Consider the following 26,058-nt stretch of genomic DNA (forward strand, 5'->3'; position numbering starts at 1 on the left):
TATATTTATTTACCTCTGAGACTAGCTGGTGGCATGGGGCATGACGTGTGAGATATGTCTTCAATCATTTTCAATGCCTTTGCCAGTGATGTGTCAAGGACTGAATCTGCAGCTCTTTTCTTCCGTTCTGTTCACAGCCCTGCTACTAACCCTCATGGAACAGCTGGGACTATGAAGTAACACAAACATAGGCACATACACACATGCACACAGTCATTTTGTGTTGAAGATATGTGGTCGTGGAGTATGGGCCTGAGGGCACACAGTGTGTTGGGAATTTGTTTTTAGAATGGTATAAACTGCCTTAATTTTTGACATTGTGGAGCATGTCCAGCATGGACCCCTGTCCAAAGAACAACTACTCAGCAGATATGACAATGTATTCAACATGCCCGTTGAATCAGTGCCTGGGGAGGTACACTTTGAAGTGGATGAGAGCATTACTCCAGTCCAGTGTGCTCCTCGCAATGTGCCCTGCATAATGAAAGTGGCTGTGAAGGCTCAGCTGGACAAGTATGAGGCCGATGGCCACATGACATCTGTGACTGAACCAACTGACTGGATCAGCAATATGGTCATAGTGAAAAAAACAGAGAAGCTGAGGGTCTGCATCGACCCAAAGCATCTGAACCAAGCACTGAAACGATCCCACTACATCATGCCGACACCTCTATAAGCTTCCCAAGGCCAGGATTTTCACCTTGGTGGATGCCCGAGATGCATTCCTTCAATGCAAGCTGGATGAAGAAAGCAGCCTCATGACTACCTTCTGGACCCCCTGGGGTCGGAAACGCTGGCTCAAGCTCCCGTTTGGTGTCTCAGTGGCGCCTGAGATATACCAACGTAAGCAGCACGAGTTACTGGCTGGGCTCAATGGCATTGAACCCATCGCCGATGATGCCCTGATCGTAGGCTGTGGTGACACAGACGAAGAAGCAGAACGCGACCACGAAGTGAAGCTCCTGGCACTGATGGAGCGCTGCCGATCAATTAAGCTTCGCCTTGGCCTGAAGAAGCTGCAGTTCAAGGTGAAAGACGTCCACTTCATGGCCACATTCTCTCAGCAAAAGGCCTGAAGCCGGACCCAGACAAGGTCAGAGCGATCCTCGACATGCCAAACCCGTCTGATGCAAAAGGAGTACAGCGTCTCATCGGCTTTGCAAACTATCTTGCAAAGTTCATGCCACACCTATCAGCAGTCTGTGAGCCTCTGCGCCGGTTGCTGGACAAAGACACACCATGGCACTGGCTACCCAAGCACGAGGCCGCAGTGCAGGAGATGAAATCTCTGTCTTCATCCATGCCAGTGTTGCGCTACTACAACGTCATGAAGCCTGTCACAATCCAGAGTGACTCCAGCCAAAGGGGACTTGGATGCTGCCTTATGCAGGAAGACCAGACCGTCACATTTGCCTCGAGAGCGCTCACCCCCACCGAACAAAACTATGCACAAATTGAGAAAGAGTGCCTCAGCATCGTCTTCTCCTGCCAGCGATTCCATCACTACTTATATGGGCGAGACCTGGTCATCGCTGAAACTGACCACAAACCACTCATTGCCATATTCAGTAAACCTCTCCTCAACGCGCCCAAGAGGCTTCAAAGCATGCTCCTGACTCTGCAAAACTACAGCCTGAAGGTAATTTACAAGCCAGGACCAGAGATGTACATCAGCGACACACTGAGCAGGGCAACAACACAATGTACAGGCAGAGGCACTGTCTATCAGCGGCAGGCCATCTGTTCGCTACAGCAGGAACAACAAGATGTTCAACAGATCAATCAGGCAGACTACTTAAACGTCACAGATCACCGCCTAGCCCAGATAAGGCAACACACTGACGAGGACGAACACCTACAGTCACTGAAGTCCATGGCTCTCGCAGGTTGGCCATACCTGAAAGAGGAGACACCTTTCACAGTGAGAGAATACTGGACCTTTCGAGATGAGATCAGCGTGCAAAATGGTAGCGTCTTGTTCAGAGGTCAGAAGGTCATTATTCACAAATCACTACGTCCAGAGATGCTTACCCGCATACACTCCAGTCACGTTGGAGGTGATGCATGCTACCGCCAGGCCCGTGAAACATTATACTGACCAAACATGCAAGCAGAAATTAAAGACTTTGTCAGCAACTGTACCACATGCAACGAGTACGCTCATGAACAGCAAAAGGAAACCATGATGTCACACGAACTGCCCACAAGGGCCTGGCAAATCGTCAGCATGGACTTATTCAGCCACAGACAAAAGGACTATCTTCTCATCGTTGATCACTACTCTGACTTTTGGGAAATTGAACTGCTCCCTGACTTGTCTGCAGAGACGGTCATAAAGCGCTGCAAGGCGCAGTTTGCAAGGCAAGGTCAGCCTGACAAGGTAATCTTTGCCACGTGTGTGTGTGTGTATTCCCACAGTATTTACATGCTACGGGGCTCTCTGTGTTCACCGTTCGTGGTGAATTGCTCTGCCTCGATTGGTTTAGTCTGAATGTCTGCCTAGCAACAGCGTGAACAGTATCAACGTCGGAGCGTTGGGGTTTAGATTTCCATTGCTCTCATTCTCATGTCAGTGACTTCAGCAGTGCAGCACATTTCAATGGCAGTTACTAATGTTAAGTCTCTCTCTCTCAGTAGACGCCGGCGCGTATCCTCATTTGCAATTCCCAGTACTATTTTGTCACAAATCAATTCATCTTTCAATCCCCCGTATTCACAAGTGGCGGATATCTCTCTCAAACGGGTTACAAAGTTGTGTACTGACTCACCCTCTTCCGAAAACGAACCGCTCATAAATTACGTTTCTGGCGGGTTTGAAGTAATTCTCCAATGCATCCAATATAGCCTTTGCATCACACTGTTGTCGTGCTGTGAGGGTGAGATTGTGCCGGGTAGATACGCCTGCATTCGCTGCCCATTAAACTCCTCAGAGTTGCAGCTTGTACCTCGTTGGCTTTCTCATGTAGACCGGTTGCCAGCGCATAGTCCTCGAATTCATCCCTGAAGTTGTCCCAATTAGTATTCCAGTCCCCTGTGAGAACCATGGGATTTGGTGGCGGAATGTTCGCTGCCATAGCAATTGAATATGAGATTTCTTTGCCTTCAGTCATCGACGTAGGTAGTGATGCTACCTAGTCAGCTAACAACGAGTTGATCAGTGGTGTGAGTAGGAAACGGCGTGTGTTTGTATATGGAACGTAACTGGATAAAGGAATAACGACAGACACCAATGTCAGGTTCAATAGCCTTGTAGTGCATTGTACAAATCCCTACAACTGGAGTCCCGGGGAACAGTCCGGCTAGTAGATTACCTATCAACTAGACTCCGTAACATTACCCGTGCACAGAACGCAATGCAACGCAGCGTTTCATGAATGTAATTCTGGTGTATCAAAAATGCAATGACACTGTCGGTGTAATTCGAAGCGTCACACCCCTGCTACTACTGCTGCTCTGTGGTGTCGCTGAGGAGCAAGCCGGGGGAGTAGGTCCTGGAGGTGGGCCCAGGGTAGAGCTTCCCAGGTCCTGCATGGAGATTGTTTCTAATTCTGTACTGCAACTCAGTGCTGGAGATGGTCTAGGGGCCAATCACCAGTCAGTACCGGGAGCTAATCACCAGGCAGTGTTTGGGCGCAAGGAGAACAAAACTTTGAAAATAAGTAGTAGTATTAACATGATGCTTTATCTGGACATGCTTCTACAGGACCTCCACCAGCCGAAGCTAAGTAGTAACATTAACATGATGCCTTCTATTTGCAGTCGCTGTACTCATAATATACAGGAGAACGATCGCCTTACGGCGAGGATAGCTGTGCTACAAGCCCAGCTTCAGACACAATCGTTAGGCAAAGGGTCATTTAAGTGTAGGAAAGGATGAAACAGCGTCTGTGCCACCAGTAAGTACAGATAGTAGTATAAATCCCCGCAGCCTCACAATTTTTTCTTAAAAACGAATCATCCAGCGTTCATACACTGTTTACCAGGGGGCAGGGCTACTGACGTTAAGGCTAATCTGAAGATGGTGCTGGCTAAAGCTAAAACTGGCGAGTGTAGAGAGTATAGAGATATTGTTATCCACGTCAGCACCAACAATGTTAGGATTAAACAGTCAGAGGTCACCAAGTGCAACATAGCTTCTGCGTGTAAATCAGCTAGAAAGATGTGTCGGCATCGAGTAATTGTCTCTGGCCCCCTCCCAGTTAGGGGGAGTGATGAGCTCTACAGCAGAGTCTCACAACTCAATCACTGGTTGAAAACTGTTTTCTGCCCCTCCCAAAAGATAGAATTTGTAGATAATTGGCCCTCTTTCTGGGATTCACTCACAAACAAGACCAAGCCTGACCTGCTGAGGAGTGACGGACTCCATCCTAGCTGGAGGGGTGCTCTCATCTTATCTACCAACATAGACAGGGCTCTAACTCCTCTAGCTTCACAATGAGATAGCCTGCTGCCTGCCCTGCACCCTGTTAGCCACCCTGCCATCTAAGTGGTGTCTGCCACTAGCACAGACAGTGTAGTCAGCTCAGCTATTCCCATTGAGACCGTGTCTGTGCATCGATCTATGTTGGGTAAAACTAAACATGGCAGTGTTCACCTTAGCAATCTCACTAGGATAAAGAGCTCCTCCATTCCTGTCATTATTGACAGAGATCATGATACCTCACATCTCAAAATAGGGCTACTTAATGTTAGATCCCTCACTTTAAAGGCAGTTAGTCAATTAACTAATCACTGATCATAATCTTGATGTGATTGGCCTGACTGAAACATGGCTTAAGCCTGATGAATTTACTGTGTTAAATGAGGCCTCACCTTCTGGTTACACTAGTGTCCATTTCCCCCGCGCATCGCGGAGGAGTTGCTAACATTTACGACAGCAAATTTCAATTTACAAAAAAAACAACGTTTTCGTCTTTTGAGCTTCAAGTCATGAAATCTATGCAGGCTACTCAATCACTTTTTATAGCTACTGTTTACAGGCCTCTGGGGCCATATACATGTTCTTCACTGAGTTCCCTGAATTCCTATCGCACCTTGTAGTCATAGCAGATAATATTCTAATTTTTGGTGACTTTAATATTCACGTGGAAAAGTCCACAAACCCACTCCAAAAGGCTTTCGGAGCCATCATCGACTCAGTGGGTTTTGTCCAACATGTCTCCGGACCTATTCACTGCCACAGTCATACTCTGGACCTAGTTTTGTCCCATGGAATAGATATTGTGGATAAAAACGTTTTACCCCGTAATCCTGGACTATCGGACCACCATTTTATTACGTTTGCAAATCACAACAAATAATCTGCTCAGACCCCAACCAAGGAGTATCAAAAGCTGTGCTATAAATTCTCGGAAAACCCAAAGATTCCTAGATGCCCTTCCAGACTCCCTCTGCCTACCCAAGGACGTCAGAGTACACTGAGGAACTCAATTTAACCTTGCGTAATACTCTAGATGCAGTCACACCCCTAAAAACAAAACAAAAATTGTCATAAGAAACTAGCTCCCTGGTATACAGAAAATACCAGAGCCCTGAAGCAAGGTTCCAGAAAATTGGAACGGAAATGGCGCCACACCAAACTGGAAGTCTTCTGACTACCTTGGAAAGACAGTACCGTGCAGTATCGAAGAGCCCTCACTGCTGCTCGATCATCCTATTTTACCAGCTTAATTGAGGAGAATAATAACAATCCTAAATTTATTTTTGATACTGTCACAAAGCTAACTAAAAAGCATCATTCCCCAAAAGAGGATGGCTTTCACTTCAGCAGTAATAAATTCATGAACTTCTTTGATGCTCAGTTGTCCTGAGTCTGCGCAACACTGCCAGGACCTAGGATCAAGAGAGACACTCAAGTGTTTTAGTACTATATTCCTTGACACATTGATGAAAATAGTGATGGCCTCTAAACATTCAAGCTGCATACTGGATCTTATTCCAACTAAACTACTGAAAGAGCTGCTTCCTGTGCTTGGCACTCCTATGTTGAACATAATAAACGGCTCTCTATCCACCGGATGTGTACCAAACTCACTAAAAGTGGCAGTAATAAAGCCTCTCTTGAAAAAGCCAACCCTTGAGCCAGAAAATATTTTAAACTATCGGCCTATATCAAATCTCCAATTCCTCTCAAAAATTGTTAGAAAAAGCTGTTGCGCAGCTTGAAGACAAACAATGTATAAGAAATGCTTCAGTCTGGTTTTAGACCCCATCATAGCACTGAGACTGCACTTGTGAAGGTGGTAAATGACCTTTTAATGGTGTCAGACCGAGGCTCTGCATCTGTCCTCGTGCTACTAGACCTTAGTGCTGCTATTTTTTTGTTTTCACTATATATTCTATCTTTTGGGGATGTCAAAACACAATGTAAACTTTTTTTTGTAATTTGGAAACATAATGTTAACTTTCACTGCTATGCGGATGACACACAGCTGTACATGTCAATGAAACATGGTGAAGGACCAAAATTGCCCTCCCTGGAAGCCTGTGTTTCAGACATAAGGAAGTGGATGGCAGCAAATGTTCTACTTTTAAACTCGGACAAAACAGAGATGCTTGTTCTCGGTCCCAAGAAACAAAGAGATATTCTGTTGAATCTGACAATTAATGTTGATGGTTGTACAGTCGTCTCCTCAAATAAAACTGTAAAGGACCTCGGCGTTACTTTGGACCCTGATCTCTACACTGGCTTCCTGTTTATTTATTTATTTTGTTTCACCTTTATTTAACCAGGTAGGCAAGTTGAGAACAAGTTCTCATTTACAACTGCGACCTGGCCAAGATAAAGCAAAGCAGTTCGACACACACAACAACACAGAGTTACACATGGAGTAAAACAAGAATACAGTCAATAATACAGTAGAAAAATAAGTCTATATACAATGTGAGCAAGTGAGGTGAGATAAGGGAGGTAAAGGCAAAAAAGGCCATGTTGGCAAAGTAAATAAAATATAGCAAGTAAAACACTGGAATGGTAGATTTGCAGTGGAAGAATTTACAAAGTAGAGATATAAATAATGGGGTGCAAAGTAGCAAAATAAATAAATACAGTAGGGGGAGAGGTTGTTGTTTGGGCTAAATTATAGGTGGGCTATGTACAGGTGCAGTAATCTGTGAGCTGCTCTGACAGCTGGTGCTTAAAGCTAGTGAGGGAGATAAGTGTTTCCAGTTTCAGAGATTTTTGTAGTTCATTCCAGTCATTGGCAGCAGAGAACTGGAAGGAGAGGCAGCCAAAGAAATAATTGGTTTTGGGGGTGACCAGAGAGATATACCTGCTGGAGCGCATGCTACAGGTGGGTGATGCTATGGTGACCAGCGAGCTGAGACAAGGGGGGACTTTACCTAGCAGGGTCTTGTAGATGACATGGAGCCAGTGGGTTTGGCAACGAGTATGAAGCAAGGGCCAGCCAACGAGAGTTTACAGGTCGCAATGGTGGGTAGTATATGGGGCGTGACAAAACGGATGGCACTGTGACAGACTGCATCCAATGTGTTGAGTAGGGTATTGGAGGCGATTTTGTAAATGACATCGCCGAAGTCGAGGATTGGTAGGATGGTCAGTTTTACAAGGGTATGTTTGGCAGCATGAGTGAGGGATGCTTTGTTGCGAAATAGGACGCATATTCTAGATTTAACTTTGGATTGGAGATGTTTGATGTGGGTCTGGAAGGAGAGTTTACAGTCTAACCAGACACCTAGGTATTTGTAGTTGTCCACGTATTCTAAGTCAGAGCCGTCCAGAGTAGAGATGTTGGACAGGCGGGCAGGTCCAGGCAGCGATCGGTTGAAGAGTATGCATTTAGTTTTACTTGTATTTAAGAGCAATTTGAGGCCACGGAAGAAGAGTTGTATGGCATTGAAGCTTGCCTGGAGGGTTGTTAACACAGTGTCCAAAGAAGGGCCAGAAGTATACAGAATGGTGTCATCTGCGTAGAGGTGGATCAGAGACTCACCAGCAGCAAGAGAGACATCATTGATGTATACAGAGAAGAGAGTCGGTCCAAGATTTGAACCTTGTGGCACCCCCATAGAGACTGCCAGAGGTCCGGACAACAGACCCTCCGATTTGACACACTGAACTCTATCAGAGAAGTAGGTGGTGAACCAGGCGAGGCAATCATTTGAGAAACCAAGGTTGTCGAGTCTGCCGATAAGGATGTGGTGATTGACAGAGTCGAAAGCCTTGGCCAGATCAATGAATACGGCTGCACAGTAATGTTCCTTTTCGATGGCGGTTAAGATATCATTTAGGACCTTGAGCGTGGCTGAGGTGCACCCATGACCAGCTTGGAAACCAGATTGCATAGCAGAGAGGGTATGGTGAGATTCGAAATGGTCGGTAATCTGTTTGTTGACTTGGCTTTCAAAGACCTTAGAAAGGCAGGGTAGGATAGATATAGGTCTGTAGCAGTTTGGGTCAAGAGTGTCCCCCCCTTTGAAGAGAGGGATGACCGCAGCTGCTTTCCAATCTTTGGGAATCTCAGACGACACAAAAGAGGTTGAACAGGCTAGTAATAGGGGTGGCAACAATGTTGGCAGATAATTTTAGAAAGAAATGGTCCAGATAGTCTAGCCCGGCTGATTTGTAGGGGTCCAGATTTTGCAGCTCTTTCAGAACATCAGCTGAATGGATTTGGGAGAAGGAGAAATGGGGAAGGCTTGGGCGAGTTGCTGTGGGGGGTGCAGTGCTGTTGACCGGGGTAGGGGTAGCTGGCCAGCTGGCCAGCTGTAGAAAAATGCTTATTGAAATTCTCAATTATAGTGGATTTATCAGTGGTGACAGTGTTTCCTATCTTCAGTGCAGTGGGCAGCTGGGATGAGGTGTTCTTATTCTCCATGGACTTTACAGTGTCCCAGAACTTTTTTGAGTTAGTGTTGCAGGAAGCAAATGTCTGCTTGAAAAAGCTAGCCTTGGCTTTTCTAACTGCCTGTGTATAATGGTTTCTAGCTTCCCTGAAAAGCTGCATATCATGGGGGCAGTTCGATGCTAATGCAGAACGCCATAAGATGTTTTTGTGTTGGTTAAGGGAAGTCATGTCTGGGGAGAACCCAGGGCTATATCTGTTCCTGGTTCTACATTTCTTGAATGGGGCATGCTTATTTTAAGATGGTTAGGAAGGCATTTTAAAAAAATGACCAGGCATCCTCTACTGACGGGATGAGATCAATATCCTTCCAGGATACCCCGGCCAGGTCGATTAGAAAGGCCTGCTCGCTGAAGTGTTTGACAGTGATGAGTGGAGGTCGTTTGACCTCTGACCCATTACGGATGCAGGCAATGAGGCAGTGATCGCTGAGATCTTGGTTGAAGACAGCAGAGGTGTATTTAGAGGGCAAGTTGGTTAGGATGATATCTATGAGGGTGCCCGTGTTTACGGCTTTGGGGAGGTACCTGGTAGGTTCATTGATAATTTGTGTGAGATTGAGGGCATCAAGTTTAGATTGTAGGATGGCTGGGGTGTTACGCATGGTCATGTAAGAGGCGGCAAAAGGAAGAATTGGTTTTGGGGAGATACACCTGTTGGAGCACATGCTAAGGCTAGGGCTGATATCAAGGTTTTACTGCTAACCTACAAAGCATTACATGGGCTTGCTCCTACCTATCTCTCTGATTTGGTCCTGTCGTACATACCTACAAGTACGCCACGGTCACAAGACGCAGGCCTCCTAATTGTCCCTAGAATTTCTAAGCAAACAGCTGGAGGCAGGGCTTTCTCCTATAGAGCTCCATTTTTATGGAATGGTCTATCTACCCATGTGAGAGATGCAGACTCAGTCTCGACCTTTAAGTCTTTATTGAAGACTCATCTCTTCAGTAGGTCCTCTGATTGAGTGTAGTCTGTCCCAGGAGTGTGAAGGTGAACGGAAAGGCACTGGAGCGATGAACCGCCCTTGTTTTCTCTGCCTGGCCGGTTCCCCTCTCTCCACTGGGATTCTCTGTTCTAACCCTATTACAGGGGCTGAGTCACTGGCTTACTGGTGCTCTTCCATGCCATCCCTAGGAGGGGTGCATCACTTGAGTGGGTTGAGTCTCTGACGTGAGTCTCTGACGTGATCTTTCTGTCTGGGTTGGCGCCCCCCCCCGGGTTCGTGTCGTGGGTGAGATCTTCGTGGGCTATACTCGGCCTTGTCTCAGGGTAGTAAGTTGGTGGTTGAAGATATCCCTCTAGTGCTGTGCTTTGGCAAAGTGGGTGGGGTCATATCCTGCCTGGTTGGCCCTGTCCGGGGGTGTCATCGGATGGGGCCACAGTGTCTCCTGACCCCTCCTGTCTCAGCGTCCAGTAATTATGCTGCAATAGTTTATGTGTCGGGGGGCTAGGGTCAGTCTGTTAAATCTGGAGTATTTCTCCTGTCTTATCCGGTGTCCTGTGTGAATTTAACTTTGCTCCCTCTAATTCTCTCTCTCGGAGGGAGGACCTGTGCCCAAGGACCGAGGACGACCTGGCCTGATGCCTCCTTGCTGTTCCCAGTCCACCTGGTCGTGATCAGAGGCAGTAGGGATGACCAGGGATGTTCTCTGTTTAGTGAGTCCTCCAGATCAGAGGTAGTAGAGATGACCAGGGATGTTCTCTGTTTAGTGAGTCTGCCAGCTTAAAGGCAGTAGGGATGACCAGGGATGTTCTCTGTTTAGTGAGTCTGCCAGCTTAGAGGCAGTAGGGATGACCAGGGATGTTCCCTGTTTAGTGAGTCCTCCAGATCAGAGGCAGTAGGGATGACCAGGGATGTTCTCTGTTTAGTGAGTCCACCAGATCAGAGACAGTAGGGATGACCAGGGATGTTCTCTGTTTAGTGAGTCCTTCAGATCAGAGGCAGTAGGGATAACCAGGGATGTTCTCTGTTTAGTGAGTCCTCCAGATCAGAGGCAGTAGGGATAACCAGGGATGTTCTCTGTTTAGTGAGTCCTCCAGATCAGAGGCAGTAGGGATGACCAGGGACATTCTCTGTTTAGTGAGTCCTCCAGATCAGAGGCAGTAGGGATGACCAGGGATGTTCTCTGTTTAGTGAGTCCTCCAGATCAGAGGCAGTAGGGATGACCAGGGATGTTCTCTGTTTAGTGAGTCCTCCAGATCAGAGGCAGTAGGGATGACCAGTGATGTTCTCTGTTTAGTGAGTCCTCCAGATCAGAGGCAGTAGGGATGACCAGGGACATTCTCTGTTTAGTGAGTCCTCCAGATCAGAGGCAGTAGGGATGACCAGGGACATTCTCTGTTTAGTGAGTCCTCCAGATCAGAGGCAGTAGGGATGACCAGGGATGTTCTCTGTTTAGTGAGTCCTCCAGATCAGAGGCAGTAGGGATGACCAGGGATGTTCTCTGTTTAGCGAGTCCTCCAGATCAGAGGCAGTAGGGATGACCAGGGATGTTCTCTGTTTAGTGAGTCCTCCAGATCAGAGGCAGTAGGGATGACCAGGGATGTTCTCTGTTTAGTGAGTCCTCCAGATCAGAGGCAGTAGGGATGACCAGGGACATTCTCTGTGTAGTGAGTCCTCCAGATCAGAGGCAGTAGGGATGACCAGGGACATTCTCTGTTTAGTGAGTCCTCCAGATCAGAGGCAGTAGGGATGACCAGGGATGTTCTCTGTTTAGTGAGTGCTCCAGATCAGAGGCAGTAGGGATGACCAGGGATGTTCTCTGTTTAGTGAGTCCTCCAGATCAGAGGCAGTAGGGATGACCAGGGATGTTCTCTTGATAATTGTGTGAATTGGACCATTTGTCTTGTTAAATCATTCAAAATGTAAAAAACAAAGAAAAACGTTTGGCTGTCAGGGAAAAAGGGAGTAAAAAGTACATCATTTCCTTTAGGAATGTAGGGAAGTAAAAGTAAAAGTTGGCAAAAAATATAAACAGTAAAGTACAGATACCCCCCCGCCCCCCCCCTCCCCAAAAAAAGAACTACATAGATAGTACTTTAAAGTGAAGGTGGAGATGGACGACTGTCTGAGAGAGCTGGTTGCACTATGGTCTGAGATGAGAGAACTCAAGAAGGAGGAACACACAGCCCAGCTAACAGCACTGAGAGAGCTGGTCTGAGATGAGAGAACTCAAGAAGGAGGAACACACAGCCCAGCTAACAGCACTGAGAGAGCTGGTCTGAGATGAGAGAACTCAAGAAGGAGGAACACACAGCCCAGCTAACAGCACTGAGAGAGCTGGTCTGAGATGAGAGAACTCAAGAAGGAGGAACACACAGCCCAGCTAACAGCACTGAGAGAGCTGGTCTGAGATGAGAGAACTCAAGAAGGAGGAACACACAGCCCAGCTAACAGCACTGAGAGAGCTGGTCTGATATGAGAGAACTCAAGAAGGAGAGAGAGGAACACACAGCCCAGCTAACAGCACTGAAGGAGGAGATGAGAAAGTTGAGGTTTGACAGAAAGCACCACACTCCCCCAGAGAAGCCAGCAGAACAGCCCATCTCAGACCCGGACCAGCACCTCAACAACACAATGGGACAGACAAAAAAGGACCTACCAACCCAACAGTACCCCCCCCCACGTCAGCTCCCCTGATAGCCCTCCTGGCAACCCCCACAACAACACACAAAAGCCAGAGATTGTGCTCCTTATTGACTGAAATGGGAAGTACATTCAAGAGAACAAACGTTTACACAAAGTGGCTAAACTCTGGTGTCCTAACACTGGAGCTGTTGTCAGAGGACCGACTAGGGTCCTGCAGACACATCCTAATACACACAAACCACCTGAGAGCCCAGCAGGAAATTGTGGAAAAACAACATTCAAGTTTGAAAAAAAGCTTTTTCCTCATTCCCTAATCAGGAAAGGTTATCTCCACCCTGCAACCATGAAAATACTTCCACCCTGCCACCATACAGTGGGTGAATGCAAGTATTTCCTGTGACTCTGCCTCAAAACCTAATGTTTACCTGGCCCACCACTCCACCCTGGACTTGAACAGCCTTTATGACCAGGTCCACCTATACAAGGCAGCAGTGCCTACCTTCGACAGGACCCTGAAAGACATCACCCTCAACCACAGCCCCAGAACCTCACACAGGAGCAACAGACCAGCGAGACACCATCCCAGACTCCCTCCCGAAGGACCTGCACAGAGAGGACCCACGCCAAGAGGACCTACACCCACAGCATCACCAGCCACATCCCCACCAGCCGAGATCCCCCTCTCAAAACAAACCCTGGCCACACACATGCTTCATTGTGGGGATGGTATTCTCGAGGTGATGAGAGGTGTAGGGTTTGCGCCAGACATAGCGTTTTCCTTGATGGCCAAAAAGCTACATTTTAGTCTCATCTGACCAGATTACCATCTTCCATATGTTTGGGGAGTCTCCCACATGCAATGTTTGTTTTTTCTGGCCACTCTTCCGTAAAGCCCAGCTCTGTGGAGTGTACGGCTTAAAGTGGTCCTATGGACAGATACTGCCCTCTCCGCTGAGGAGCTCCTTCAGGGATATCTTTGGTCTCTTTGACGCCTCTCTGATTAATGGCCTCCTTGCCTGGTCTGTGAGTTTTGGTGGGCGGCCCTCTCTTGGCAGGTTTGTTGTGGTGCCATATCCTTTCCATTCTTTAATAATGAATTTAATGGTGCTCCGTGGGATGTTCAAAGTGCTACAACTGCTGTAACATTACAGTGTACAGTAAGTAAGTAGTTACACCGGTGGGCCTCAGTGGCAATACATTTGTAAAACCAAAAGCTTACCTTGACTTGGAAGAGTTCCAGTGTTGTTGTTGGATAGTCATAGCCCGCTAGCTAACATAGCATCCCTCTGTTATAGCCAGCTAGCTAACATGGCATTCCTCTGTTATAGCCAACTAGCTAACATGGCATTCCTCTGTTATAGCCCGCTAGCTAACATAGCATCCCTCTGTTATAGCGAGCTAGCTAACATAGCATCCCTCTGTTATAGCGAGCTAGCTAACATAGCATCCCTCTGTTATAGCCAACTAGCTAACATGGCATTCCTCTGTTATAGCCCGCTAGCTAACATAGCATCCCTCTGTTATAGCGAGCTAGCTAACATAGCATCCCTCTGTTATAGCCAGCTAGCTAACATGGCATTCCTCTGTTATAGCCCGCTAGCTAACATAGCATTCCTCTGTTATAGCCAGCTAGCTAACATAGCATCCCTCTGTTATAGCGAGCTAGCTAACATAGCATCCCTCTGTTATAGCGAGCTAGCTAACATAGCATCCCTCTGTTATAGCCAACTAGCTAACATGGCATTCCTCTGTTATAGCCCGCTAGCTAACATAGCATCCCTCTGTTATAGCGAGCTAGCTAACATAGCATCCCTCTGTTATAGCCAGCTAGCTAACATGGCATTCCTCTGTCATAGCCCGCTAGCTAACATAGCATTCCTCTGTTATAGCCAGCTAGCTAACATAGCATCCCTCTGTTATAGCCAGCTAGCTAACTTAGCATCCCTCTGTTATAGCCAGCTAGCTAACATAGCATCCCTCTGTTATAGCGAGCTAGCTAACATAGCATCCCTCTGTTATAGCCAACTAGCTAACATGGCATTCCTCTGTTATAGCCCGCTAGCTAACATAGCATCCCTCTGTTATAGCGAGCTAGCTAACATAGCATCCCTCTGTTATAGCCAGCTAGCTAACATGGCATTCCTCTGTTATAGCCCGCTAGCTAACATAGCATTCCTCTGTTATAGCCAGCTAGCTAACATAGCATCCCTCTGTTATAGCCAGCTAGCTAACTTAGCATCCCTCTGTTATAGCCAGCTAGCTAACTTAGCATCCCTCTGTTATAGCCAGCTAGCTAACTTAGCATCCCTCTGTTATAGCCAGCTAGCTAACATAGCATCCCTCTGTTATAGCGAGCTAGCTAACATAGCATCCCTCTGTCATAGCCAGCTAGCTAACTGTTTGAGCCAGGGTGTTCATAGCCAGCTAGCATCCCTCTGTTTTAGCAGGGTGTTTGAGTCGGCTAAACTAGCTAGCTGCATTTCAAAGTGAAAAAAAAAGGACAACGTTTTTTTTTTTGTCAACTACTCACCACGTTTTATGCACTGCAGTGCTAGCTAGCTTTAGCTTATGTTTTCAGTACTAGATTCATTATCTGGTCAGTTCATGGACAACGTGTCAGTTCATGCAGTAGGAGCTCTGATAGGTTACTGTGTACGTCTACGGAAGCGGGTGAGAACCATGAGCCTTCTAGATTTTGTATTGAAGTCAATGTATCCGGAGGAGGACGGAAACTAGCTGTCCTCCGGCTACACCATGGTGCTACCCTACAGAGTGCTGTTGAGGCTACTGTAGATCTTCCTTGCAAAATAGTGTTTTAATGAAATATTTGGTGACATGTGATTATATTTAGTTTTTATCTAAAAAGCATAACTTTTTAAATGTTTCACTATTTTTATGAAATTCACTGAGGAGGATGGTCCTCCCCTTCCTCCTCCGAGGAGCCTCCACTGGTCTGTACATAGTCAATGGTACGCTTCGACGGGACTCCTACGGTACAGTACGTAGGTGGAAGGAAAGTAGTGTAGAAATCTACCAAAAAAAAAAACATTTAGGAAACAACAAATTCATTAGCTTTTTTAGACAACTTCCTGGACAAAACTCATCAGCTCTGGCATCTTCCCCAATATTTGGAACCGAGGACTGATCACCCCAATCCACAAAAGTGAAGATACATTTTAACCCAATAACTACTGTGGGATATGAGTCAACAGCAAACTTGGGAAAATCCTCTGCGTTATCATTAAAAACATTTCCCGAGTGAAAACAATGTCCTGAGCAAATGTCAAATCTGTTTATTACCAAATAACCGTACGACATACCACATTTTCACCCTGCACACCCTAATTGACAAACAAACCAAAATAAAAAACAAAGTCATGCTTTGCTGATTTCAAAAAAGCTTTTGACTCAACTTAACATGAGGGTCTGCTATACAAACCGATGGAAAGTGATGTTGGGGGGGAAAAACATTTGAAATTATAAATTCCCATGTACAAAAACAAACAAGTGTTTGGTTAAAATTGGCCAAAAACAAGATTGTTTTTCCACAGGGTCATTGGGGTGAGATAAGATGAAGCTTGAGCAACACAGCTAGCTCTGTCATACTAGAGTAGGTACTGTCTAAGCTTCCAAATAAAAAGCTGCACCTGGTCATACCCCCTACAGGGAGAAAAGACATTAACAAACAGAAAAGGAACCCCCCCCCCCCCCCCCCCCCCTTTTCTGCCTAAATCACCAACACCCACCCCTTCTCCACCTCTGAGGTAGATATTACTTTAAGATCTAGGCCTGATGAGAACAGCACTGCTACTCCTGCACTTACAATGGACCCATGACTAAGGAAGTACTCCCCCGTCCCACTCCGTGCCCCACACAGCCTCATGACCACAACCCCTGTGGGTCTCCTGTAAGAAGTACTGCCCCCTCCCACTCCATGCCCCACACAGCCTCATTACCACAACCCCTGTGGGTCTCCTGTAAGAAGTACTCCCCCCTCCCACTCCATGCCCCACACAGCCTCATTACCACAACCCCTGTGGGTCTCCTGTAAAAACACCACATTTAAAGGTTTATGCCTACTAAACTCATAGACTACAGCCCTCCTATTCCTGTCTCTTACTAAACTCATAGACTACAGCCCTCCTATTCCTGTCTCCTACTAAACTCATAGACTACAGCCCTCCTATTCCTGTCTCCTACTAAACTCATAGACTACAGCCCTCCTATTCCTGTCTCCTACTAAACTCAGACTACAGCCCACCTATTCCTGTCTCCTACTAAACTCAGACTACAGCCCACCTATTCCTGTCTCCTACTAAACTCATAGACTACAGCCCACCTATTGCTGTCTCCTACTAAACTCATACACTACAGCCCACCTATTGCTGTCTCCTACTAAACTCATAGACTACAGCCCACCTATTGCTGTCTCCTACTAAACTCATACACTACAGCCCACCTATTGCTGTCTCCTACTAAACTCATACACTACAGCCCTCCTATTCCTGTCTCCTACTAAACTCATACACTACAGCCCTCCTATTCCTGTCTCCTACTAAACTCATACACTACAGCCCTCCTATTCCTGTCTCCTACTAAACTCATACACTACAGCCCACCTATTGCTGTCTCCTACTAAACTCATAGACTACAGCCCACCTATTCCTGTCTCCTACTAAACTCATACACTACAGCCCACCTATTCCTGTCTCCTACTAAACTCATACACTACAGCCCTCCTATTCCTGTCACCTACTAAACTCATAGACTACAGCCCACCTATTCCTGTCACCTACTAAACTCATAGACTACAGCCCACCTATTCCTGTCTCCTACTACACTCATAGACTACAGCCCACCTATTCCTGTCTCCTACTAAACTCATACACTACAGCCCACCTATTCCTGTCTCCTACTAAACTCATAGACTACAGCCCACCTATTCCTGTCTCCTACTAAACTCATACACTACAGCCCTCCTATTCCTGTCTCCTACTAAACTCATACACTACAGCCCACCTATTCCTGTCTCCTACTAAACTCATAGACTACAGCCCACCTATTCCTGTCTCCTACTAAACTCATAGACTACAACCCACCTATTCCTGTCTCCTACTAAACTCATACACTACAGCCCACCTATTCCTGTCTCCTACTAAACTCATAGACTACAGCCCACCTATTCCTGTCTCCTACTAAACTCATAGACTACAGCCCTCCTATTCCTGTCTCCTACTAAACTCATACACTACAGCCCACCTATTCCTGTCTCCTACTAAACTCATAGACTACAGCCCACCTATTCCTGTCTCCTACTAAACTCATACACTACAGCCCTCCTATTCCTGTCTCCTACTAAACTCATACACTACAGCCCTCCTATTCCTGTCTCCTACTAAACTCATAGACTACAGCCCTCCTATTCCTGTCACCTACTAAACTCATAGACTACAGCCCACCTATTCCTGTCTCCTACTAAACTCATACACTACAGCCCACCTATTGCTGTCACCTACTAAACTCATAGACTACAGCCCACCTATTCCCGTCTCCTACTAAACTCATAGACTACAGCCCACCTATTCCTGTCTCCTACTAAACTCATACACTACAGCCCACCTATTCCTGTCTCCTACTAAACTCATACACTACAGCCCTCCTATTCCTGTCACCTACTAAACTCATAGACTACAGCCCACCTATTCCTGTCTCCTACTAAACTCATAGACTATAGCCCTCCTATTCCTGTCTCCTACTAAACTCATAGACTACAGCCCACCTATTCCTGTCTCCTACTAAACTCATACACTACAGCCCTCCTATTCCTGTCTCCTACTAAACTCATACACTACAGCCCTCCTATTCCTGTCTCCTACTAAACTCATACACTACAGCCCTCCTATTCCTGTCTCCTACTAAACTCATACACTACAGCCCTCCTATTCCTGTTTCCTACTAAACTCATACACTACAGCCCACCTATTCCTGTCTCCTACTAAACTCATATACTACAGCCCACCTATTCCTGTCTCCTACTAAACTCATAGACTACAGCCCACCTATTCCTGTCTCTTACTAATCTCATAGACTACAGCCCACCTATTCCTGTCTCCTACTAAACTCATAGACTACAGCCTACCTATTCCTGTCTCTTACTAAACTCATAGACTACAGCCCACCTATTCCTGTCTCCTACTAAACTCATAGACTACAGCCCACCTATTCCTGTCTCCTACTAAACTCATACACTACAGCCCTCCTATTCCTGTCTCCTACTAAACTCATACACTACAGCCCACCTATTCCTGTCTCCTACTAAACTCATAGACTACAGCCCACCTATTCCTGTCTCCTACTAAACTCATAGACTACAGCCCACCTATTCCTGTCTCCTACTAAACTCATACACTACAGCCCTCCTATTCCTGTCTCCTACTAAACTCATACACTACAGCCCACCTATTCCTGTCTCCTACTAAACTCATAGACTACAGCCCACCTATTCCTGTCTACTACTAAACTCATACACTACAGCCCTCCTATTCCTGTCACCTACTAAACTCATACACTACAGCCCACCTATTCCTGTCTCCTACTAAACTCATACACTACAGCCCTCCTATTCCTGTCTCCTACTAAACTCATACACTACAGCCCACCTATTCCTGTCTCCTACTAAAGTCATACACTACAGCCCACCTATTCCTGTCTCCTACTAAACTCATAGACTACAGCCCACCTATTCATGTCTCCTACTAAAGTCATACACTACAGCCCACCTATTCATGTCTCCTACTAAAGTCATACACTACAGCCCACCTATTCATGTCTCCTACTAAAGTCATACACTACAGCCCACCTATTCCTGTCTCCTACTAAACTCATAGACTACAGCCCACCTATTCCTGTCTCCTACTAAACTCATAGACTACAGCCCTCCTATTCCTGTCTCCTACTAAACTCATACACTACAGCCCACCTATTCCTGTCTCCTACTAAACTCATAGACTACAGCCCACCTATTCCTGTCTCCTACTAAACTCATACACTACAGCCCACCTATTCCTGTCTCCTACTAAACTCATAGACTACAGCCCACCTATTCCTGTCTCCTACTAAACTCATACACTAAAGCCCTCCTATTCCTGTCTCCTACTAAACTCATACACTACAACCCACCTATTCCTGTCTCCTACTAAACTCATACACTACAGCCCACCTATTCCTGTCTCCTACTAAACTCATACACTACAGCCCTCCTATTCCTGTCTCCTACTAAACTCATACACTACAGCCCACCTATTCCTGTCTCCTACTAAACTCATAGACTACAGCCCACCTATTCCTGTCTCCTACTAAACTCATAGACTACAGCCCACCTATTCCTGTCTCCTACTAAACTCATACACTACAGCCCTCCTATTCCTGTCTCCTACTAAACTCATAGACTACAGCCCACCTATTCCTGTCTCCTACTAAACTCATAGACTACAGCCCACCTATTCCTGTCTCCTACTAAACTCATACACTACAGCCCTCCTATTCCTGTCTCCTACTAAACTCATAGACTACAGCCCACCTATTCCTGTCTCCTACTAAACTCATAGACTACAGCCCACCTATTCCTGTCTCCTACTAAACTCATACACTACAGCCCTCCTATTCCTGTCACCTACTAAACTCATACACTACAGCCCACCTATTCCTGTCTCCTACTAAACTCATACACTACAGCCCTCCTATTCCTGTCTCCTACTAAACTCATACACTACAGCCCACCTATTCCTGTCTCCTACTAAACTCATACACTACAGCCCTCCTATTCCTGTCTCCTACTAAACTCATACACTACAGCCCTCCTATTCCTGTCTCCTACTAAACTCATACACTACAGCCCTCCTATTCCTGTCTCCTACTAAACTCATACACTACAGCCCTCCTATTCCTGTCTCCTACTAAACTCATACACTACAGCCCTCTTATTCCTGTCTCCTACTAAACTCATACACTACAGCCCTCCTATTCCTGTCTCCTACTAAACTCATACACTACAGCCCTCCTATTCCTGTCTCCTACTAAACTCATACACTACAGCCCACCTATTCCTGTCTCCTACTAAACTCATACACTACAGCCCTCCTATTCCTGTCTCCTACTAAACTCATACACTACAGCCCACCTATTCCTGTCTCCTACTAAACTCATACACTACAGCCCACCTATTCCTGTCTCCTACTAAACTCATACACTACAGCCCTCCTATTCCTGTCTCCTACTAAACTCATACACTACAGCCCACCTATTCCTGTCTCCTACTAAACTCATACACTACAGCCCTCCTATTCCTGTCTCCTACTAAACTCATACACTACAGCCCACCTATTCCTGTCTCCTACTAAACTCATACACTACAGCCCACCTATTCATGTCTCCTACTAAAGTCATACACTACAGCCCACCTATTCCTGTCTCCTACTAAACTCATAGACTACAGCCCACCTATTCCTGTCTCTTACTAAACTCATAGACTACAGCCCACCTATTCCTGTCTCCTACTAAACTCATAGACTAAAAGCCCTCCTATTCCTGTCTCCTACTAAACTCATACACTACAGCCCACCTATTCCTGTCTCCTACTAAACTCATAGACTACAGCCCACCTATTCCTGTCTCCTACTAAACTCATACACTACAGCCCACCTATTCCTGTCTCCTACTAAACTCATAGACTACAGCCCACCTATTCCTGTCTCCTACTAAACTCATACACTACAGCCCTCCTATTCCTGTCTCCTACTAAACTCATACACTACAGCCCACCTATTCCTGTCTCCTACTAAACTCATAGACTACAGCCCACCTATTCCTGTCTCCTACTAAACTCATAGACTACAGCCCTCCTATTCCTGTCTCCTACTAAACTCATAGACTACAGCCCACCTATTCCTGTCTCCTACTAAACTCATAGACTACAGCCCACCTATTCCTGTCTCCTACTAAACTCATAGACTACAGCCCACCTATTCCTGTCTCCTACTAAACTCATAGACTACAGCCCACCTATTCCTGTCTCCTACTAAACTCATACACTACAGCCCACCTATTCCTGTCACCTACTAAACTCATAGACTACAGCCCACCTATTCCTGTCACCTACTAAACTCAGACTACAGCCCTCCTATGCATGTCTCCTACTAAACTCATACACTACAGCCCTCCTATTCCTGTCTCCTACTAAACTCAGACTACAACCCACCTATTCCTGTCTCCTACTAAACTCAGACTACAACCCACCTATTCCTGTCTCCTACTAAACTCATACACTACAGCCCTCCTATTCCTGTCACCTACTGTAACGGTTTTCTTGATGAGAAGGAGAGTCGGACCAAAATGCGGCGTGTCTATTGCAATCCATGTTTAATGAAGAAACACACTAAACACAAACACTACCAAAACAATAAACTTAACGAAAACCGAAACAGCCTATACTTGTGTAACCTAACACAGAACAATGACATCAGGACACTAAGGACAATCACCCACGACAAACTCAAAGAATATGGCTGCCTAAATATGGTTCCCAACCAGAGACAACGATAAACACCTGCCTCTGATTGAGAACCACTTCAGACAGCCATAGACTTAGCTAGAACACCCCACTAGCTACAATCCCCATACATACACACCACCTACAAAAACCCATGCCACACCCTGGCCTGACCAAATAAAAAAAGATAAACACAAAATACTTCGACCAGGGTGTGACACCTACTAAACTCATAGACTACAGCCCACCTATTCCTGTCTCCTACTAAACTCATAGACTACAGCCCTCCTATTCCTGTCTCCTACTAAACTCATAGACTACAGCCCACCTATTCCTGTCTCCTACTAAACTCATAGACTACAGCCCTCCTATTCCTGTCTCCTACTAAACTCATAGACTACAGCCCACCTATTCCTGTCACCTACTAAACTCATAGACTACAGCCCACCTATTCCTGTCACCTACTAAACTCATACACTACAGCCCACCTATTGCTGTCTCCTACTAAACTCATACACTACAGCCCTCCTATTCCTGTCTCCTACTAAACTCATAGACTACAGCCCACCTATTCCTGTCTCCTACTAAACTCATACACTACAGCCCACCTATTCCTGTCACCTACTAAACTCATAGACTACAGCCCACCTATTCCTGTCACCTACTAAACTCATACACTACAGCCCACCTATTCCTGTCTCCTACTAAACTCATAGACTACAGCCCTCCTATGCATGTCTCCTACTAAACTCATAGACTACAGCCCTCCTATTCCTGTCTCCTACTAAACTCAGACTAAAAACCACCTATTCCTGTCACCTACTAAACTCATACACTACAGCCCACCTATTCCTGTCTCCTACTAAACTCATAGACTACAGCCCTCCTATTCCTGTCTCCTACTAAACTCATAGACTACAGCCCTCCTATTCCTGTCTCCTACTAAACTCATACACTACAGCCCACCTATTCCTGTCTCCTACTTAACTCATACACTACAGCCCACCTATTCCTGTCTCCTACTAAACTCATAGACTACAGCCCTCCTATTCCTGTCACCTACTAAACTCTTAGACTACAGCCCTCCTATTCCTGTCTCCTACTAAACTCATAGACTACAGCCCACCTATTCCTGTCACCTACTAAACTCATAGACTACAGCCCTCCTATTCCTGTCACCTACTAAACTCATAGACTACAGCCCTCCTATTCCTGTCTCCTACTAAACTCATAGACTACAGCCCACCTATTCCTGTCACCTACTAAACTCATACACTACAGCCCACCTATTCCTGTCTCCTACTAAACTCATAGACTACAGCCCTCCTATTCCTGTCACCTACTAAACTCTTAGACTACAGCCCTCCTATTCCTGTCTCCTACTAAACTCATAGACTACAGCCCACCTATTCCTGTCACCTACTAAACTCATAGACTACAGCCCTCCTATTCCTGTCACCTACTAAACTCATAGACCACAGCCCACCTATTCCTGTCTTCTACTAAACTCATAGACTACAGCCCACCTATTCCTGTCTCCTACTAAACTCAGACTACAGCCCTCCTATTCATGTCTCCTACTAAACTCATAGACTACAGCCCTCCTATTCCTGTCTCCTACTAAACTCAGACTACAGCCCACCTATTCCTGTCACCTACTAAACTCATACACTACAGCCCTCCTATTCCTGTCTCCTACTAAACTCATAGACTACAACCCACCTATTCCTGTCTCCTACTAAACTCATAGACTACAGCCCACCTATTCCTGTCTCCTACTAAACTCATACATTACAGCCCTCCTATTCCTGTCTCCTACTAAACTCATACACTACAGCCCTCCTATTCCTGTCTCCTACTAAACTCATAGACTACAGCCCTCCTATTCCTGTCTCCTACTAAACTCATACACTACAGCCCTCCTATTCCTGTCACCTACTAAACTCATACACTACAGCCCTCCTATTCCTGTCTCCTACTAAACTCAGACTACAGCCCACCTATTCCTGTCACCTACTAAACTCATAGACTACAGCCCTCCTATTCCTGTCTCCTACTAAACTCATAGACTACAGCCCACCTATTCCTGTCACCTACTAAACTCATAGACTACAGCCCTCCTATTCCTGTCTCCTACTAAACTCATAGACTACAGCCCTCCTATTCCTGTCTCCTACTAAACTCATACACTACAGCCCACCTATTCCTGTCTCCTACTAAACTCATAGACTACAGCCCTCCTATTCATGTCTCCTACTAAACTCATAGACTACAGCCCTCCTATTCCTGTCTCCTACTAAACTCAGACTACAGCCCACCTATTCCTGTCACCTACTAAACTCATAGACTACAGCCCTCCTATTCCTGTCTCCTACTAAACTCATAGACTACAGCCCACCTATTCCTGTCTCCTACTAAACTCAGACTACAGCCCACCTATTCCTGTCACCTACTAAACTCATAGACTACAGCCCTCCTATTCCTGTCTCCTACTAAACTCATAGACTACAGCCCTCCTATTCCTGTCACCTACTAAACTCATACACTACAGCCCTCCTATTCCTGTCACCTACTAAACTCATACACTACAGCCCACCTATTCCTATCACCTACTAAACTCATAGACTACAGCCCACCTATTCCTGTCTCCTACTAAACTCATACACTACAGCCCTCCTATTCCTGTCACCTACTAAACTCATACACTACAGCCCTCCTATTCCTGTCACCTACTAAACTCATAGACTACAGCCCACCTATTCCTATCACCATACAGCGGGTGAATGCAAGTATTTCCCGTGTCTCTGCCTCAAAACCAAATGTTTTCCTGGCCCAACACTCCACCCTGGACTTGAATGGCCTTTATGACCAGGTCCACCTATACAAGGCAGCAGTGCCCACCTTCGCCCGGACTCTAAAGGACATCGCTCTAAAACGCAGCCCCAACACTTCACACAAGAGCAACAGATCAATAGACACCCTCCCAGACTCCCTTCCGAAGGACCTGCACAGAGAGGACCCACAAAAAAAAAAAAACGTGACTTTTCCCACATTTTGTTTTGTTACAGTTTTATTCTAAAATGTATTCAATTGTGTTTTCCCTCATCAATCTACACACAATACTCCATAACGACAAAGCAACATTTTTTGCAAATGTAATCAAAATAAATAATATTCAGAAAGTTTGCTATGAGACTCGAATTTGAGCTCAGGTGGATCCTGTTTCCATTTGGCATCCTCGAGATGTTTCTGCGACTTGATTGGAGTCCACATGTGGAAAATTCAACTGATTGGACATCAAATGGTGGTTCCATTTGATTCGATTTTCGAACACATTTGCATTGATGTCAGAGTGATTAGATGGACAATAGAGTGCTGAGTACCAGGCAGTTAGCAAGTTTGGTAGACTACTAATGACCATCAGCAGCATCAGTGCTAATGAGAAGGAGAAGCCTGATTACCGAGACTAAACGGTCACATGGAATTTGACTGCCTTCCTGACTCATAACCGCCGGTGTGGCAGTAATACGGTCACCGCAACACCTCTAGTCTGGATCTGGGGTGGAGGCCAGGGCTGCCCCGACCCCCCAGCCCACTCTCAGATCTGGAGCCAACAGAGGGTCCCTCAGTACCACTCTTTCCCCGCTCCCTGTGAGTGCCTTAAAACACTTCATGTAGGCTTTTCTATACATTTTGCCGTTGAGTCTGAAAACATGTAAACCTGCCTTCTACGAGAGACATGTCTCATGTTTCTACATGTTTCATTACTGGGTTTTTACATCCAAGTAAAACCTCTCTCATTTGGGCGAAAATCCCATAATCCGCAAACAACTTTTTTTAAGTAATTTTTTTCATTTGCAATATTAGCAAATTTAGGCATGACATGTCAGCAACAAACGCCGACACTATATATCAAAGTATAACTGATTAAAATGATGAAAGACAACCATTGTAATTTTGAATTCCATAAAGTTAGTGTTTAAGAGGTCAAATAATAATAATTATTGCCCATCAACAAAGACAAGCCACCGGGGTCTGACAACTTGGATGGAAAT

The 26,058-nt window shown here is 45.8% G+C and overlaps 1 protein-coding gene across 2 annotated transcripts in view; it reads right to left on the bottom strand.

Moving 5' to 3' along the window:
* Positions 1 to 26,058, bottom strand: part of LOC110492805 (reticulon-4 receptor-like 1) — a 158,611-nt gene that overhangs the window by 22,846 nt on the left and 109,707 nt on the right. The window contains exon 2 of one of the 2 annotated variants that reach the window (XR_005053548.1): positions 14 to 169. The exons of the other annotated variant lie outside the window; for it this stretch is intronic. The gene's annotated coding sequence lies outside the window, so the exon portion shown is untranslated. The remainder of the gene's footprint in view (positions 1 to 13; positions 170 to 26,058) is intronic. 2 annotated transcript variants of the gene reach the window in all.

Source organism: Oncorhynchus mykiss, chromosome 10 (genome assembly GCF_013265735.2).
Source record: "Oncorhynchus mykiss isolate Arlee chromosome 10, USDA_OmykA_1.1, whole genome shotgun sequence".
Taxonomy (NCBI): domain Eukaryota; kingdom Metazoa; phylum Chordata; class Actinopteri; order Salmoniformes; family Salmonidae; genus Oncorhynchus; species Oncorhynchus mykiss.